The following is an 18818-nucleotide window of genomic DNA, read 5'->3' on the forward strand; positions in this document are numbered from 1 at the left end:
AGTCTCTGAGCTCAGAGGTCACCTATCAGCGTGTCAAAACATGAACAAAGCCATGTTGAAAGATATGGAGGTGTTCAGAGAGGCCCAAGAGAAGAATCAGCAGGAACTTCTCCAGAGAGAAGATGAGCGTCGCTGCTTGGTAGAGGAGTTAGATAAAGTTCTCCAAGAGCTCAAGACAAAGGAGACTAATCAACGGCCTCAGAAATCCACGGATGACCGGGAAATCAAACTGTTGTGCTCTCCCGATCTGATCGCTATGAAGGAGCGTGAGCTGGAGAGGCTGACCAAAGAAGGGGCCTCCATGGAGGAAGAAAGCCAGCAAGGGAAGTGCCATGCAGATGGCCGAACAAAGGACATCGAGGTCTTGGAAAACTGCGCTGATGCTAAGGACGAGGAGGTCCAACGATATAACCAAGAAGGTGAGACTTCGATTTTCAAGTGCGTAATAGATGTACCCAAAGTCATGCAAGAAGCGTGTGCCAGTGAGGAGGTGCATGAAGTGTTTAAAAAGGCGGTCGACGCGTGTAGGGTGCACTGGGCACCTGAGACCCATCAACTGGTCATACTGTCCACTAAGGAAGTCACAGTGAAGCGGGTGGCTGTCCTGAGAGAGATGCATCTACAATGCCTCCGCACAAAACAAATGATCATGTTGAAGAATGAGGAAGCCGCTCGACGTCTGGAGCTAGCGAGAGAAGCTCAAAGCCGGTTGGGTATTGTAGAAGATGTCGTGCAAGTGCCCAGAGGTCTGGTGGGGAAAGTCATCGGAAGATTTGGCAAGGTGATGCAAGAGATGGTGAATAGGTCCGGTGTTATGAGAGTGAGCATTCCGGCTGATGATGAAGCCCAGGTCGTGGGTGAAGATGGGATGGTTCCATTCCTTGTCGTCGGATCCATGGAGAGCCTTGGGAATATCCAAATGCTCCTGGGGTATCATGTGGCATACAGAGCAGCTAAGACGTGAGAGGGAGCAGATCAATATAGAGCTGCAAGAATTGGCAAACAGGTTGCCACCACCTTCAACTCGTGGTCTAGAGAGGCAAAGAGGTTCTCTAAAGACTGGAAGTCCTCAAGCTGAAGTTAACAGAGGATATAGAGGTAAAGTGAAGAGCTGCTCTCTGAAGAAAGACAATAGGAGAGATCAAGAACCGAGAGAGAACCGAAGGTGGTCAGATGGAAGAGCTAGAAGTAGTAACTCCTCAGTTAGTTCAGGGCTCAGTGACCTAAGCGGGAGATCCTATAGCAGACGAGATGACAAGGGGTCATCGTTGTCAAAGGATGTGATGGAAAGGGATGATGAATGCCGACGAAAGGGTTCAATAACAGGCCCTGACTTAGACAGACGGTTTGACTGTCAGGTACGACTGAGAGGGGTCTCTAGTCGGTTTAGGACAAGTGCCAAGCCCCACGGCTTTAGGCAGAGGGGGGAGGTATGTAGCGTGGCTAAAGGTTGTATAGTCGACGGGAGGTATGTATCACAGAGAAGGCTTGTCGCTGTGATGTAACCCGGAGTGTTTTCTTTAGTACACATAAAGCAATAAGGAATTGTTTAGGATATTTGGGTCCGGGTTACGGGTAGCTATGAGAGATGGGAGGGTCTGGCTACCCATATACCTCACCCGTGGGTAAGGGGCATAACCATGCCTGTCTGTTTGTTTCAGGACCTGTGGTGATGTCACACTCACCTGACTGGCCATGTGACAGGTATCTGGGTGTGGTTACACTTATGTAAAGAGGTGTGTGTAGCCCATGTGGTGAGAGTGTTTGGGAGTCTGCCAATGTGGACAGACTTCCATGTGTCCAGGCTGAACACTACAGAGTGGTCTGTGGCTTCAGATAGAGCCTGAGTGCAGGACGTTGCACAGCCTGTGTGCCCACAGGCCTGAGAAGAGCAGAGCTTTTCTATGGACTTTTATGCTATGTCGGCCTGATGTATGGACTGTTTTCCTTTCTGTTCCTGTCTTGCTGGTTTATGGAGCAAATAAACCCACATGGACATTAAAGAGAATGTGCCTCCTGTTTCCTCCTACGCACCTGAGCGGGTACAACGATAATAAATATATATATATATTTTGGGGCAAAAAAGTATTTAGTCAGTCAGCAATAGTGCAAGTTCCACCACTTAAAAAGATGAGAGGCGTCTGTAATTTACATCATAGGTAGACCTCAACTATGGGAGACAAACTGAGAAAAAAAAAATCCAGAAAATCACATTGTCTGTTTTTTTTATCATTTTTTTTTTGCATATTATGGTGGAAAATACCGTATATACTCGAGTATAAGCCGACCCGAGTATAAGCCGACCCCCCTAATTTTGCCACAAAAAACTGGGAAAACTTATTGACTCGAGTATAAGCCTAGGGTGGAAATGCAGCATTTACCGGTGAATTTCAAAAATAAAAATAGATCATTATTTCCCCATAGCTGTGCCATACAGTGCTCTGCACCGTTCATATTTCCCCATAGCTGTGCCATGTACGGTGCTCTGCACCGTTCATTGTGCCCCATAGATGTGCCATATACGGTGCTCTGCACCGTTCACTGTGCCCCATAGATGTGCCATATACGGTGCTCTGCACCGTTCACTGTGCCCCATAGATGTGCCATATACGGTGCTCTGCACCGTTCACTGTGCCCCATAGATGTGCCATATACGGTGCTCTGCACCGTTCACTGTGCCCCATAGATGTGCCATATACGGTGCTCTGCACCGTTCACTGTGCCCCATAGATGTGCCATAAACGGTGCTCTGCACCGTTCACTGTGCCCCATTGATGTGCCATATACGGTGCTCTGCACCGTTCACTGTGCCCCATAGATGTGCCATATACGGTGCTCTGCACCGTTCACTGTGTCCCATAGATGTGCCATATAAATCTCTGCCGCTGCTGCTGCTGCAATAAAAAAAAAAAAAACACATACTCATCTCCCTTGATTGCAGCTCCCGGCGTCTCGTTCCGGCGCCTCCATCTTCCCGGCGTCTCTGCTCTGACTGATCAGGCAGAGGGCGCCGCGCACACTATATGCGTCATCGCGCCCTCTGCCTGAACAGTCAGAGCGCAGACGCCGGGAAGATGGAGGCGCCGGCCGGGAAGATGGTGCGACGCTCGGCGGCTGGAACGAGGACAGGTGAATATGCTATACTTACCTAGTCCTGGCGATCCTCGCGCTGTCCCTCTGCCTGGTCTTCGGTGCCGCAGCTTCTTTCTCTATCAGCGGTCACCGGCACCGCTGATTAGAGGAATGAATAGGCGGCTCCACCCCTATGGGAGGTGGAGCCGCTTATTCATTTCTGTAATGAGCGGTGCCGGTGACCGCTGAAGAGGGGAAGAGCTGCAGCACAGAAGACCGTGGGACGGCAGGGACAGCGCGAGGATCGCTGGGACTAGGTAAGTATGCCTCAGCGCCCTCACCCCCTCACCCGCCGACCCTGCCACCCACCTTGACTCGAGTATAAGCCGAGAGGGGCACTTTCAGCCCAAAATTTTGGGCTGAAAATCTCGGCTTATACTCGAGTATATACGGTAAGTATTTGGTCAGAAACAACCAATCAAGATTTTCCCTTCCCCCATGACGGCACACCTGAGAGAGGATCCGCCCAGCCAGGACAGGAACCCCTACTGAAAATAAAAGGGCGGTACCTCTCGGTCGCTTCAGTTGGGTTTCCTGTCCTGACAGGGACCCTCGTGCTGAACACGGCGGTGATTCCACTTACCCAGGTCCCGTCCCGGCGTGGAAGAAACAGGCAGCGCCTGTGCGTCGGGTTCGGGAGTCTGGATGCGCCGTCCGCAGGTCCCCCGGGTCTCTGCGTCCGAGCGGGCGTTGTTGCAGCACGGTCGGATATCCTGGGTCCTTCCGTGGCTGCCACGCCGCCCTCCTCCCTCTGCCGGCATCCAGGTGCGGTGGCCGCTTCCGGGTCGCCCGTCTGACGTCACGCGCAAGGCACGCTGGGAATGGGCGTGCCCGTGTGACGTCGGGGGCGGGCGCCGGATCCAAGATGGCGGCGCCCATGAAGAAACGCCGGCCGGTGGAATAAGGTCTCCGGCGGCGCGGCAGAGGAGGGGAGGGGCCACTATTGGGCACCGGAGGAGGCGGGGAGTGCAGTGGTCCCCCATAAAAGGGTGCCTGACCACAGAAGACGCGCTCATGTCCATAAACTTCAATATGGAAGTAGGACAACAGGAGCAGCAGCAGCAGCCGCCGCCATCACAGCAGCAGCAGCACCAGGAGCTCTCATCAGATGCTTTGCCGAGCCACCAGCACAGGAGCAGTCGCTCAAGTGGTAGAAGTGGCAGCCGTCCTGTTCGGCAAGATTCTTCAGCGTCCAGGAAGGACACTACATGTGCATCTGTCCAGCCTCCAAAATCGGTACCCTTGACTGTCAGCGGTGGTGAGTGATCTACGTGAATGTCGACCTTATGGTAACAGGGTCCATTTTTTCTGTTTGATCACTAGGGGTCGAGGAAATCTAGCGGCAAAACAAAGAACCGTGAATGTGCCCTTTGTAAAGTTCCGCTTGCAGTTCAGTGGCAGAAAGACCTCTGCGCTGACTGCATTAATAGAACTATTCAGGAAGAGACCCCTAATTTTGCCTCTAGCCTTAAAACCATAATTCAGGCAGAGATAAAAGACTCCCTAAAATTGGCCCTCAAAAAAGCGGGGAGGAAAAGCCGTAAGGTGCCTACGGATTCGGAGGCCTCTCAGCTGGTTACAGCAAATTGAAGACCAGCTAAGAAATAAAGTTCCTAGGAATGATATTCTGGCAAACATATCCCTAGTTCAAGGGGCAGCAGCCTTCTTGGCAGATTCTTCCGTGGATTCTGCGAAATTAACGGCTAGGGCAGCTGGCCTGTCCAACGCGGCCAGGAGGGCCTTATGGCTTAAAGGGTGTCCGGGAGATTTGCCATCAAAACATAAGCTTTGCTCCATCCCATGTGACGGTCAACTCCTCTTTGGGAAGAAGTTAGAAGAGATATTGGAACAGGCAGGAGACAAAAAGAAAGCCTTTCCAACCTTCCCTAAAGATCCTAAAAAACCTTTTTTTCGGAGGAGATTTAACAGAGGCCGACCTCCGGGATATAGGAGAAATTGGGATTTCAAAGATAAAAGGAGAACGGGCTATATGTTCAAAGGGCCCTCTACCTCAGCAAAAAAGTCCCCCCAATGACATTACATCAGAGGTTGGAGGAAGACTCTCCCTCTTCTATCCAGCCTGGATAAACATCGCCCCGAGCACCTGGGTTCTGAATATTATAAAAGACGGCCTAAAAATAAAATTTATCCGTCCACCCAGTCACAATTTTATAATGACTCCTCGGAGGAAAGTCCAGCAGGAACAGTTAGTTCTAGAAACAGAAGTCCTTGGTCTAATTCAAAAAAATGTTTTGCAAGAAGTCCCGGTTCAGGAAGTAGGAAGGGGGTTTTACTCCCCCCTCTTTCTGATACAAAAACCCGATGGCTCTTGGAGAACCATAATCAACCTAAGAAAACTCAACCACTCGATAGACAACCACTCCTTCAAGATGGAGTCCATCAATACAACTACAAAGCTTCTGTTCCCTCACTGCTTCATGGCAGTAATAGACTTGAAGGACGCATATTATCATGTTCCAATACATCGCGGATACTGGAGATACTTGAGAGTGGCACTCTACATACAAGACCAAGTGAAACATTACCAATATACAGCCCTTCCATTCGGCCTATCCACAGCTCCCAGGGTTTTTACCAAGGTGATGGCAGAGGTAATGTCATACCTCCGTTCCCGAAATGTCGTCATCGTCCCATACTTAGACGATTTTCTGGTGATAGGGAAGACAGAGGCCGATTGCTCCCATCAGATAACGGTTGTGATAGCAACTCTAATAGAGCTGGGTTGGATGATAAATGTTCCCAAATCGAAGTTGGTCCCAGTGAAGATACAGTCCTTCCTAGGTTTAATACTAGATTCAGAACGTCAACTCTGCCTCCTTCCGGAGAACAAAGTAGCCAAAATAATCAACTTGACCACTGCAGCAATACACCAACCCGAGATGACCCTGAGAAAAGCAATGTCCCTACTAGGCTCGTTAACATCTTGCATTCCGGCTGTAGGGTGGGCACAATTCCACCTGAGACAACTACAGTGGGAAGTTCTGTCAGCTCAAAGACTGTTAAAAGGGCGTTTGGAAGGAAATCTATGTCTTCATCAGGATGTAAGAGATTCCTTAGTTTGGTGGACCATAAAGGAACATCTCACTATGGGAGTCCAGTGGCAGAAACCGGTCGAAGACGTCATCACGACCGATGCAAGCGGGTCAGGTTGGGGAGCTCACTTGAGATCCCATTCAGTTCAAGGAACTTGGTCCTCCCAAGAAAGGAGCTCTAGCTCAAACGTGAAAGAACTATGGGCAGTAGAAAAATCCTTGAAACATTTTTTTCCCCTACTCCAGGGGCGCCATGCTCGAATCATGACGGACAATCGAACAGTAGTGGCCTACATCAATCACCAGGGGGGGACGAGGTCTTGGAACCTTATGAAGGTGTCAAACTTACTATTCCATTGGGCAGAAAAACACCTATCTTCCCTAACAGCACTACACATAAGAGGTGTAGAAAACTCACGAGCAGATTTTCTGAGTCGCAGAATTCTGAGACAAGGGGAATGGTCCCTGAATCTCGGGGTATTCCAACAAATAATACAGACCTGGGGTACACCAGAGATAGACTTATTTGCTACCTCACACAACAAGAAAGTGAAAAAATTCTGCTCACTGAACCCAAAGGAACATCCTTTCGCGGTAGATGCTCTACTAATACCGTGGAAATTCTCTCTGGCTTACGCATTTCCCCCGATAGTGTTGATTCCAGCAGTAGTCCGGAAAATCAGGGAAGACCGAGCGAAAATAATACTCATAGCTCCATTCTGGCCAAGAAGACCTTGGTTCTCCCTTCTAAGGCAGATGTCGTTAACAGACCCATGGATTCTGCCAGATGTACCGGACCTGTTAACCCAGGGACCAGTGACCCACTCTCAGGTGAAGGGCTTCCATCTGGCAGCCTGGAATTTGAGAGGGCACTACTAAGTCGCCAAGGATTCTCTCCGGGCTTAATCTCCACCTTGTTAAAAAGCAGAAAGCCTATAACATCCAGAATCTACGGTAGGACCTGGAAGAAATTTTTAAACTTCTTGGGTGAACCGTTAGGGGATGTAGCTCCAGTGGGTCCCATCCTAGAATTTCTACAAACAGGTTTGCAATTAGGATTAGCAACTAGCACCCTTAAGGTACAAGTTTCAGCCTTAGGGGCCCTATATAATTGCAACCTAGCATCTAATAGGTGGGTTTCACGATTTATAAAATCCTGTGGCAGGTCTAGACCGGTTATTATCCCCAAAATTCCCCCTTGGGATCTAAATCTAGTATTGGAGGCTTTAACCAAAAATCCTTTTGAGCCCTTGCAGGACATATCACCTAAATTACTCACCCTGAAAACAGTCCTACTAGTAGCCCTAACATCGGCCCGTAGGGTAGGTGATTTACAAGCTCTATCGATATGCCCTCCTTACACTCAGATTCTTGATGACAGGATAATCCTAAGACCAGATCCAGCGTATCTCCCCAAAGTAGTCCAAAAATTTCATAGGAGTCAGGAGATTACGTTACCTTCATTCTGTAGTAATCCTAAAAATCCGGGGGAACAAAGGTTCCATATGTTAGATGTGAGGAGATCCATGTTACAATACATGACCATGACTAGTCAGTGGAGGAAAGATCAAACCCTATTTGTAGCCTTTCAGGGTAATAAAAAGGGATGTGGGGTAGCTAAAAGTACCATTGCTAGATGGATCAGGGAGGCCATTAGTCTATCCTATTCTGCAAGTGGCACTCCGGTTCCTGACGGCATCAAGGCTCACTCCACCAGAGCTATGGCTACCTCCTGGGCAGAGAAGGCTGAGGTATCAATTGACCAAATTTGCAAGGCCGCTACCTGGTCCTCACCCTCGACTTTTTTCAAACACTACCGGCTAGACCTTTCCTCCCCTGCTGACCTAACCTTTGGTAAAAGGGTGCTTCAAGCGGTGGTCCCTCCCTAAGGTTTTTTCTTTCTACAAAAGTCTCTCAGGTGTGCCGTCATGGGGGAAGGGAAAACACCAAGGTTACTTACGGGTAGCCGGTTTTTCCGGAGCCCATGACGGCACCCGTATATTCCCCCCCTTTTATCACCTTTTCGGTGTGCACTATTGTTTTGGGTGCTTTTAGTTATTATAATGTGGTGTTGGATTGCCATGTGTACTAACCAGGGGGGCCTCTCATGCTCTGAAAACCAACTGAAGCGACCGAGAGGTACCGCCCTTTTATTTTCAGTAGGGGTTCCTGTCCTGGCTGGGCGGATCCTCTCTCAGGTGTGCCGTCATGGGCTCCGGAAAAACCGTCTACCCGTAAGTAACCTTGGTGTTTCTGGCTCTCACAGACCTATAACTTCTTCTTTAAGAGTCTCCTCTTTCCTCCACTCATTACCTGTAGTAATGGCACCTGTTTAAACTTGTTATCAGTATAAAAAGACACATGTGCACACCCTCAAACAGTCTGACTCCAAACTCCACTATGGTGAAGACCAAAGAGCTGTCAAAGGACACCAGAAACAAAATTGTAGCCCTGCACCAGGCTGGGAAGACTGAATCTGCAATAGCCAACCAGCTTGGAGTGAAGAAATCAACAGTGGGAGCGATAATTAGAAAATGGAAGACATACAAGACCACTGATAATCTCCTTCGATCTGGGGCTCCACCCCAAATCCCACCCCGTGGGGTCAGAATGATCACAAGAACGGTGAGCAAAAATCCCAGAACCACGCGGGGGAACCTAGTGAATGAACTGCAGAGAGCTGGGACCAATGTAACAAGGCCTACCATAAGTAACACACTACGCCACCATGGACTCAGATCCTGCAGTGCCAGACGTGTCCCACTGCTTAAGCCAGTACATGTCCGGGCCCGTCTGAAGTTTGCTAGAGAGCATTTGGATGATCCAGAGGAGTTTTGGGAGAATGTCCTATGGTCTGATAAAACCAAACTGGAACTGTTTGGTAGAAACACAACTTGTCGTGTTTGGAGGAAAAAGAATACTGAGTTGCATCCATCAAACACCATACCTACTGTAAAGCATGGTGGTGGAAACATCATGCTTTGGGGCTGTTTCTCTGCAAAAGGGCCAGGACGACTGATCCGGGTACATGAAAGAATGAATGGGGCCATGTATCGTGAGATTTTGAGTGCAAACCTCCTTCCATCAGCAAGGGCATTGAAGATGAAATGTGGCTGGGTCTTTCAACATGACAATGATCCAAAGCACACCGCCAGGGCAACAAAGGAGTGGCTTCATAAGAAGCATTTCAAGGTCCTGGAGTGGCCTAGCCAGTCTCCAGATCTCAACCCTATAGAAAACCTTTGGAGGGAGTTGAAAGTCCGTGTTGCCAAGCGAAAAGCCAAAAACATCACTGCTCTAGAGGAGATCTGCATGGAGGAATGGGCCAACATACCAACAGTGTGTGGCAACCTTGTGAAGACTTACAGAAAACGTTTGACCTCTGTCATTGCCAACAAAGGATATATTACAAAGTATTGAGATGAAATTTTGTTTCTGACCAAATACTTATTTTCCACCATAATATGCAAATAAAATGTTAAAAAAACAGACAATGCGATTTTCTGGATTTTTTTTTCTCAGTTTGTCTCCCATAGTTGAGGTCTACCTATGATGTAAATTACAGACGCCTCTCATCTTTTTAAGTGGTGGAACTTGCACTATTGCTGACTGACTAAATACTTTTTCGCCCCACTGTGTGTGTGTGTGTGTGTGTGTGTATATATATATATATATATATATATATATATATATATATATATATATATATATATATATATAAAATCTCCCACCTCCCCTATGCCATGGACTATAGCCCCCACAATGGACCTGCCCCATCCACCTCCCCTACAGCTCCTACCCAACATTCCCTATCCCTATTGCCTTTATTCACTTGCTTTGGCAAAACTGATGTGTATTTGGTCCTGCCAATAAAGCTTCTTTGAATATATATATATATATATATATATATATATATATATATATATATATATATATATATATATATATATATCCCCTATGTGCACACATTTATTCCACCTATTCTATTGTAAGCTGTCAGTGTGATTTTACTGTACACTGCACTGAATTGCCGGCTTTTCTCGCTAACACCGCTGCGTATTCCTCGCAAGTCACACTGCTGGTCCGTGTGTAATCTGTATTTTTCTGGCTTCCATAGACTTTCATTAGCGATTTTTTTTTTTTTTTTTTTTTTTTTTTTTTTTTTTGCGCAATACGGTGACAAACGCAGCATGCTGCGATTTTCTACGGTTGTAGAAAGCCGTATAATACGGATCAGTAAAATACGGCAGATAGGAGCTGGGGCATAGAGAATAATTGGGCTGTGTGTAATGCGTGTTTTACGGATGTATTTTATGCATTCATACGTCTGTAAAACTCGCTAGTGTGACGCCGGCCTTATACATTGAAGTCTTTGGGGATCTGTGTAAAACAGATGATGGACTGTACTTCAGTGTTCCAGCTGAGCTTGATGTGTTTTAACGAATTGCTTGGAGTCAATGGGTTAAAAAAACTCAACATGATTTACTTCCTTTAGTTTTTAAAAAGGGATGAGAAAAAACGGATGCAACACGGCGATACGGATGATTGGGAAAAAGGATCCATATGTGCAAGAGCCGCTAACTATTATTATTATTATATTTTATTTATATAGCACCATTAATTCCATGGTGCTGTACATGAGAAGCGGTTACATACAGGGTTATAGATATCTTTTACAGTAAGCAGGTTTACAGTGACGGACTGGTACAGAGGGGAGAGGACCCTGTCCTTGCGGACTTAAGGTACCTTCACATTTAAGCAACGCTGCAGCGATACCGACAACGATCCGGATCGCTGCAGCGTCGCTGATTGGTCGCTGGAGAGCTGTCACACAGACCGCTCTCCAGCGACCAACTATGCCGGTAACCAGGGTAAACATCGAGTAACTAAGCGCAGGGCCGCGCTTAGTAACCCGATGTTTACCCTGGTTACCATCCTAAAAGTAAAAAAAACAAACAGTACATACTTACCTAACGCTGTCTGTCCCCGGCGCTCTGCTTCTCTGCACTCCTCCTGTACTGTCTGTGTGAGCACAGCGGCCGGAAAGCAGAGCGGTGACGTCACCGCTCTGCTTTCCGGCTGACCGACGCTCACAGCCAGTACAGGAGGAGAGCAGAGCACAGCGCTGGAGGACAGACAGCGTTGGGTAAGTATGTAGTGTTTGTTTTTTTTTACTTTTAGGATGGTAACCAGGGTAAACATCGGGTTACTAAGCGCGGCCCTGCGCTTAGTTACCCGATATTTACCCTGGTTACCAGTGAAGATATCGCTGGATCGGTGTCACACACGCCGATCCAGCGATGTCAACGGGAGATCCAGCGACGAAATAAAGTTCTGGACTTTCTTCAGCGACCAACGATCTCCCAGCAGGGGCCTGATCGTTGGTCGCTGTCACACATAACGATTTTATTAACAATATCGTTGCTACGTCACAAAAAGCAACGATATCGTTAACAATATCGTTATGTGTGAAGGTACCTTTACATTCTATGGGATGCGCATTCTTGTCGGATCAGACTAATGCGTGATTTGATTTTCTGTTTTTTGTTGCTTGTAGACTTGTGGACCTTTTAGAAAACGGCTTATGTTCACTAGCACATAGGCAAATGTTTGTCATTGTGCACACAGACCAAAAAGGGGCTTGTGCGATCTTAGCCTTAGACCAGTTTCAAAAAACACATTTTTAAAAAAAAATTTACATGTGTGTGACAAATTATCTAATTTTCATTAGTTTGCTGTATGGGATTTTCATCAATGTTTGGTCATTTGAAAAAAAAAAAAATTAAAAATCCTGATGACGATTTTCAAACTGCTATTATCAAATAGTGAGAGGAAAACGCAGACCGCTAGGAGCTAAGATGCCATCAGGAGCTCTCCAAGGCTCTCATGGACCCAATCACATGACTGGGCGGTTATGACACCTGACTTGGATCAAAAGTCAACATGTCGCCATTTTTTTTTTTTTTTTTTGCAGACAATCAGTCCACAAAAATACTACATCTGAACAGCCTCATAGACTGACGGGTGAGTGAATATATTATGCAGCATGTGCAAAAGACTTCTTAAAATAACATGCATTGTAAAACACAGCGGATTTTCCACCAGCTTTCATGGGTAATAATGAATAAAAGTTTATTTAAAACAAACATAAAAAATCCCTGGCTAGCTTTAATTGTGGTGTAAGTGGCACTATGTAATTTCCTCACATGGAAGCGTTTTCAGATTATTCCCAGCGTCACTAGGAAACAGTTTTGTTTTGTATCAAGATGATGGGAGTCTTGGTGATGGCGTCCTGGGTGACATAGTAACAAAACAAATGTAGGCTATGTGCACACGTACAGGTTTTTTCGCGTTTTTTTCGCGCTATAAAAACTCATTAAAAACGCATACATTATGCATTCTATCATTTAGAATGCATTCTGCATGTTTTGTGCACATGGATGCGTTTTTTTCCGCGAAAAAAACGCATCACGGTAAAAAAATGAGCATGTTCATTATTTTTGCGGATTTTCTGCTTTTTTCCCGCAATTCTATGCATTTGGGAAAAAACGCACCAAAAACGCGCCAAAATCGCGGTAAAAACGCATGCGGATTTCTGGCAGAAATGTCTGGTTTTTGTCAGGAAAATTTCTGCAAGAAATCCTGACGTGTGCACATACCCTCAGTGTGGTAGGATTCAATCCTGCAGGATTTGTGAAGATGATGTAGATCCTGGGGATATGTGTGGTGTTATGCTTAACCCCTCTGTGACCTTGGACGTACTATCCCGTCGAGGTGCCCTGGGCCTATCTGACCCTTGACGGGATAGTACGTCCTGCCCTTTAATGCGATACCGCGACTTAAGTCGCGGTGATCGCATTAAAATTCCGACGCCATCTCACCTGGGGGGAGATGGCCTCGGCATCCAAGGCATTGTCGCCGCCCACCCGCCCTCTCGATCGCTGTGATTGGCTGTTCAATTCTGAACAGCCAATCACAGCCATTCTCATTGTTTCAGCCAATCGGAGCGGCTGAAACAATGAGGTCACAGGCTAGGATCGAGTACCGATGTACTCGATCCCAGGTCCGGAGCCTGGCAACGCCAGGCACCGGCAAGAACACCCCGGATTGGCGCGATCGCCGATCGCATCGATCGCGCCAATCGCAGGGCACCGCGCGGTATTACCGCGCTGTGCCCTGCCGGAACCTGCGTGGACCGGTGCTCTAATAGCACCGATCCTAGGATAGGACACAGTGCAGGCCCAGCAGGGCCTGCAGGAGCCGATTGGCGCGATCGATGTCATCGTCGATCGCGCCAATCACAGGGCGCAGCGGCGATCACGCTGTGACCGCTCTGTGCCCTGCAGGTGACCTGGCTGTGACCTGCCTAGGATGGCGCGAACAGATCCGATCCTAGGCAGGTCACAGCCAGGTCACCAGGAAAGCTCTGATTGGTGGGATCGATGTTATGGTCGATCCCACCAATGACAGGTCACAGGAGCAGCATGACCGCTCTGTGACCTGTCTGTGTCACCTGCCTGACCTGTGTATGACCGCTCTGCAGGGTCCTCATTCTAGCTGAGGATTCCTACAGAGCGGTCATACTGCTGGATCTCCCTGCTGGATTTTGTGCCTGGATCTCCCTGCCGTGCTGGGTATTGTGGTGCCACAGCAGCCTGTAGCACCACAATCCCTGCTAAAGAAAGAAGACAACTAAACGTAAGTTTTATCCCTGATCCCTGCCCAATCCCCGTTCATCCACCCCAATCCCCGTTCATCCACCCCAATCCCCCCTTCCCCCTCTTTTTACCCCCTCCACCCCCATTTGTGCCGCCTCCGTGCGCACATTTAGTAGCCGCCGAGCGTTGATTGGTGACGCAGTTCACCGATCAACGCTCGCGCTCGCTTTTTTTCCCTCGCCCCCGTTGCGCCAACTCCGTACACACATTCCGCAGCCGCCAAAGTTTGATAAGTGACGCAGTTCACTTATCAGAGTTTGTGCCTGCCGTTTTCCTTTTTTTTTTTTTCACCCCCCTTTTGCGCCACCTGACTACAACCGTACGTTTTGATCACTGATCCCTGCCCAATCCCCACTTCCACCCCCATCTCCCTTCCCCCTCTTTTTACCCCCCTTTGCACCTCCTTCCGTGCGCCCATTTAACAGCCGCCGAGCGTTGATTGGTGACGCAGTTCACCGATCAACTCTCGCGCTCGCTTTTTTCCCTTCAGCCTTTTTGCGCAACCTCCGTACACACATCCCGCAGCCGCCAAACTTTGATAAGTGACGCAGTTCTCTTATCAGAGTTTGTGCCTGCCTTTTTTTTTTTTTTTTTTTTACAGGTTTTTCTTCTCCTTTTAGCATTTTCTTTTCAGATAAGTTTGCACAAATCACTATCCCCCTACACATACAGTTATCAATAAAGTGCACCCAATCACCATATTCACACAAAAATGTCCCGCTCGTCCCGTTCGTCCCAACAGCGCTATTCATTGGAGGAGGCATATGCTTTCCTTGCCTCCGACACTGATAGCGAGGGAGAGGATCCCACTTTTCTTCACTTTTCTGATTCTTCATCCTCTTCCTCCTCCTCCTCCTCCTCCTCCTCCTCCTCCTCCTCCTCCTCCTCCTCATCTTCCTCCTCGGGTCCTGCGGAACCACCACGCAGACGCCCCAGGACAGAAGATGAGGCAGCCCCCACCACTCCTGAACCAGCGCTCCCCACTGCGGAACCCACATGGACCTCGCCCCCCGAAAATTACAAGCCACTGATTCCTGATTTTGTGGCAGAATCAGGAATCAAGTTTGACACCACGGGCCTCACAGAAACAGACTTTTTCAAAGTCTTTTTCTCTGAGGATTTTATTAACCTCATGGTGGAGCAAACTAATTTGTATGCTCGTCAATTTTTGGAGCAAAACCCCGGTACATCATTTTCCAACTGGTCTCCTGTAGACGCAGTTAAAATGATGCAGTTTTGGGGCCTGGTCCTCCACATGGGGATCGTGAAGAAGCCAGAAATGCGGCAATATTGGAGTGTAGATGTTTTATATAACACTCCAGTATTCCGAATGGCCATGGTTCGGAGACGTTTTGAGGCCATCCATAAATTCCTGCATTATTCCGATAATGCACAGTGTCCCGTACGAGATGACCCCAACTTTGACCGTCTGTTCAAAGTTCGGCCGGTCATCGAACACTTCAACAAAAAGTTTTCTGAAGTGTACGTGCCCAAAAGGGACATCTGCGTGGATGAGTCCTTGGTCCATTTTAAGGGGCGGCTCGGATTCCGTCAATACCTGCCCAACAAAAGGGCCAGGTACGGAATCAAACTCTACAAGCTGTGTGAGAGTGCCTCAGGGTACATCCACAGGTTTAGAGTGTATGAAGGGAAGGACAGCAGGATTGAACCCCCTGAGTGTCCTCCTGTCCTGGGAGTGAGTGGGAAGATCGGTTGGGATTTGGTGCACCCACTGCTGGATAAAGGTTATCACCTCTATACTGATAACTTTTATACCAGCATCCCACTCTACAAATCCCTCTCTGCGCGAGGTACCGCAGCCTGCGGTACTGTGCGCAAAAATCAGAGAGGCCTCCCAAAGACGCTACTTCGGCAGATGCTCAGGTGAGAGCAAGGCCCAATGTAGCGACCACCTGCTGGTGGTCAAGTACAAGGACAAGAGGGATGTCCTTCTCTTGACCACCATACATGGTGATGGCAGAGCCCTCAGCACTGTACGGGGTACCTCTACACAGGTCTGCAAACCGGACTGTGTACTGGGCTACAACAAAAGCATGGGGGGGGTTGATCTCTCTGATCAACTCCTCCAACCATACAGTGCTTTAAGAAAGGCCAAGGTGTGGTACAAAAAGTTGGCCGTCCACATCGTACAAATGGCAATGCTCAACGCTTTCCTGCTGTTACGATGTGCACGCCACACCGATACGTCGTACCTTCAGTTCCAGGAGGTAGTGGTTAAGGCCCTGATATTTGGTACTCCGGAAGGAGAGGGCCCCAGTACTTCCGGAACTGAAGGTGCTCGTATCGTACCAGGCCAGCATTTTCCGGGGGTGGTCCCGCCAACCGGCAGAAAAGGTAAGCCGCAAAAAAGGTGCCGAGTGTGTTACAAAAGGGGAATACGCAAGGACACCATTTATCAATGCGACACCTGCCCCGAAAAACCTGGCCTGTGTATGAAGGATTGCTTCAGATTGTACCACACCTCCATGCACTACTAATTTACTTTACAAGAAAGCGTACATTAGTTCCAAAAAGGGGGCACATCTAGATAAGTTCCTTGGGGGGCTCTAGGTCCCAAAATGATGTCACTTGTGGTTTTTTTTACTGTTTAGGCACATCAGGGGCTCTGCAAACGGAACATGACGACCGCAGACAATTTCTGCATTCCAAAACGTCACAACTTCCCTTTCGAGCCCCAACGTGTGCCTAAACAGTTTTTTCCCACATATGGCGTACCAGCGTAATCAGGACAATTTGGACAACAACTTTTGATGTCCAATTTCTCCTGTTACCTTTGGGAAAATTAAAAATTGGGGACTAAAATATCATTTTATATCGTGGTATATCTCGATTTTTCCAAAGCGTTTGATACCGTGCCGCACAAGAGGTTGGTACACAAAATGAGAATGCTTGGTCTGGGGGAAAAGTGTGTAAATGGGTTAGTAACTGGCTTAGTGATAGAAAGCAGAGGGTGGTTATAAATGGTATAGTCTCTAACTGGGTCGCTGTGACCAGTGGGGTACTGCAGGGGTCAGTATTGGGACCTGTTCTCTTCAACATATTCATTAATGATCTGGTAGAAGGTTTACACAGTAAAATATCGATATTTGCAGATGATACAAAACTATGTAAAGCAGTTAATACAAGAGAAGATAGTATTCTGCTACAGATGGATCTGGATAAGTTGGAAACTTGGGCTGAAAGGTGGCAGATGAGGTTTAACAATGATAAATGTAAGGTTATACACATGGGAAGAGGGAATCAATATCACCATTACACACTGAACGGGAAACCACTGGGTAAATCTGACAGGGAGAAGGACTTGGGGATCCTAGTTAATGATAAACTTACCTGGAGCAGCCAGTGCCAGGCAGCAGCTGCCAAGGCAAACAGGATCATGGGGTGCATTAAAAGAGGTCTGGATACACATGATGAGAGCATTATACTGCCTCTGTACAAATCCCTAGTTAGACCGCACATGGAGTACTGTGTCCAGTTTTGGGCACCGGTGCTCAGGAAGGATATAATGGAACTAGAGAGAGTACAAAGGAGGGCAACAAAATTAATAAAGGGGATGGGAGAACTACAATACCCAGATAGATTAGCGAAATTAGGATTATTTAGTCTAGAAAAAAGACGACTGAGGGGCGATCTAATAACCATGTATAAGTATATAAGGGGACAATACAAATATCTCGCTGAGGATCTGTTTATACCAAGGAAGGTGACGGGCACAAGGGGGCATTCTTTGCGTCTGGAGGAGAGAAGGTTTTTCCACCAACATAGAAGAGGATTCTTTACTGTTAGGGCAGTGAGAATCTGGAATTGCTTGCCTGAGGAGGTGGTGATGGCGAACTCAGTCGAGGGGTTCAAGAGAGGCCTGGATGTCTTCCTGGAGCAGAACAATATTGTATCATACAATTATTAGGTTCTGTAGAAGGACGTAGATCTGGGTATTTATTATGATGGAATATAGGCTGAACTGGATGGACAAATGTCTTTTTTCGGCCTTACTAACTATGTTACTATGTTACTATGTATATTTTTGTGGGAAAAAATAGGATTTTTTATTTTCACGCCTGGGCATTATAAACTTTAGTGAAGCACGTGGGGGTTCAAATTTCTCACCAAACACCTAGATAAGTTCCTTAGGGGGTACAGTTTCCAAAATGGGGTCACTTGTGGGGGGTTTCTACTGTTTAGTCACATCAGGGGCTCTGCAAATGGAACATGATGCCAGCAGAACATTCCATCAAAGTCTGCATTCCAAAACGTCACTACTTCCCTTTCGAGCCCCAACGTGTGCCCAAACAGTAGTTCCTCCCCACATATGGGGTATCAGCGTACTCAGGACAAATTGGACAACAACTTTTGGGGTCCAATTTCTCCTGGTACCCTTGGGAAAATTAAAAATTGGGGACTAAAATATCATTTTTGTGGGAAAAAATAGGATTTTTTATTTTCACGCCTGGGCATTATAAACTTTAGTGAAGCACGTGGGGGTTCAAAATTCTCACCACACAACTAGATAAGTTCCTTAGGGGGTACAGTTTCCAAAATGGGGTCACTTGTGGGGGGTTTCTACTGTTTAGTCACATCAGGGGCTCTGCAAATGGAACATGATGCCAGCAGAACATTCCATCAAAGTCTGCATTCCAAAACGTCACTACTTCCCTTTCGAGCCCCAACGTGTGCCCAAACAGTAGTTCCTCCCCACATATGGGGTATCAGCGTATTCAGGACAAATTGGACAACAACTTTTGGGGTCCAATTTCTCCTGGTACCCTTGGGAAAATTAAAAATTGGGGACTAAAATATCATTTTTGTAGGAAAAAATAGGATTTTTTATTTTCACGCCTGGGCATTATATACTTTAGTGAAGCACGTGGGGGTTCAAAATTCTCACCACACAACT

General features: G+C 47.4%; 1 protein-coding gene across 12 annotated transcripts in view; it reads left to right on the forward strand.

The window, feature by feature from the left end:
- Positions 1 to 18818, forward strand: part of MPPE1 (metallophosphoesterase 1) — a 107570-nt gene that overhangs the window by 5090 nt on the left and 83662 nt on the right. For 9 of the 12 annotated variants that reach the window (XM_069731025.1, XM_069731032.1, XM_069731037.1 and 6 more), the window contains exon 2: positions 12160 to 12209. The exons of the other annotated variants lie outside the window; for them this stretch is intronic. The gene's annotated coding sequence lies outside the window, so the exon portion shown is untranslated. The remainder of the gene's footprint in view (positions 1 to 12159; positions 12210 to 18818) is intronic. 12 annotated transcript variants of the gene reach the window in all.

This window comes from Ranitomeya imitator, chromosome 6 (assembly GCF_032444005.1).
Source record: "Ranitomeya imitator isolate aRanImi1 chromosome 6, aRanImi1.pri, whole genome shotgun sequence".
NCBI classification, from domain to species: domain Eukaryota; kingdom Metazoa; phylum Chordata; class Amphibia; order Anura; family Dendrobatidae; genus Ranitomeya; species Ranitomeya imitator.